The following is a 1,303-nucleotide window of genomic DNA, read 5'->3' on the forward strand; positions in this document are numbered from 1 at the left end:
TACTGGGATCGATACCCAGGTCGTCCAATGTTTCAGTGTAACGGATCGCGAATCTGCGGTTGCCGCGGAAACGCTGAGGAGCACGGCTCCGCGTACCACGGTGAAACCGTTGCGCGTACCGGCTTGGGTAATTTGGGCGTCTAGCTCAAATGGTAGAGCGTTCGCTTCGCATGCGAGAGGTACTGGGATCGATACCCAGGTCGTCCAATGTTTCAGTGCAACGGATCGCGAATCTGCGGTTGCCGCGGAAACGCCGAGGAGCACGGCTGCGCGTACAACGGTGAAACCGTTGCACTGGTTCACGATACCACGATACCACTAGAAGAAGAACGATACCACTAGATCAAACAACCAAGAAAGATACCACTGAAGAAGAAGAACGATACCACTAGAATCATACCACTAGATCAAAGATGGACTGAAGAAGAACGATACCACTAGATCAAACAACCAATGTTATTGCCATCTTGGACTGTGGTTGCCGCATCATCCACAAATGCCAACGCCACCACTATCGTGAAGTAGAAATCTGGAGAGAAATTGTCTACAGGGCCAGTGTAGAGGGAAAAAGACGGCCCATCTTGGACTATCATCCACTGGTCATTCTGAGGCATGTCGCAAGTGTGGCCGAAGACCGGACACCGCCGGCAGATACATCTTCGATTCGTCGACCCTCTTCTAGTGGTGGTGTGGTATCACGTGGATTCTGTCCGTCGTCTCGGTGTTCATCTGTTCGGCTAGGACCGAGCGGCTACGCAAAGGGACCGATGCCTGGGAAAGTACAGTCCGCCAGTCACGCGGACGATTCGGATGCTATCCGAACACGCTGTGTCAGTTATCGACAAATGCACCGGGTCTCGGTTGATGCGATTTGAGGAACGATAATTCGGATAAATCCAAAATGGTAGAACTCGCAAAGTGACAGTCGTGAATCCCTGCTGTCTAGATAGTCTAACGGTAGTTCCAAGCCGAAAATGCTGGTCGAATAGTTCAAGAGCAAGATAACGTTGAGTTTGCTGTCAATTTCGGGGAACCTGACGACGTCACTCAGTTTCGGCTACGTTATTGACGGCCGTGGGCATCAACTGACCACTATCAGCACGCACTCGTTGGCGATGTGGCCTGATGGATATGGCATCGCTCTACGGAACCGGGGACTCTGGGTTCCAGACCCATCTCCATCTGAGAATCGAGAGCATCGAAGCTGCATTACGCCCATCTTGGACTGGGATTGCCTGTGTCGAGACGGGTCGCCGGCCTTCTTAGCTTAGGGGGCAGAGAATTCGCTTAGTAAGCGAAAGGT

At 52.1% G+C, this 1,303-nt stretch overlaps 1 non-coding gene across 1 annotated transcript; it reads left to right on the forward strand.

The window, feature by feature from the left end:
- Window positions 1-134: 134 nt before the first annotated feature.
- Window positions 135-207, forward strand: GNI_229690. Its single transcript has one exon. It is a non-coding gene; the product is annotated as a tRNA-Ala (tRNA).
- Window positions 208-1,303: the final 1,096 nt, after the last annotated feature.

The sequence above is a fragment of the Gregarina niphandrodes genome (assembly GCF_000223845.1).
Source record: "Gregarina niphandrodes unplaced genomic scaffold scaffold00244, whole genome shotgun sequence".
NCBI classification, from domain to species: domain Eukaryota; phylum Apicomplexa; class Conoidasida; order Eugregarinorida; family Gregarinidae; genus Gregarina; species Gregarina niphandrodes.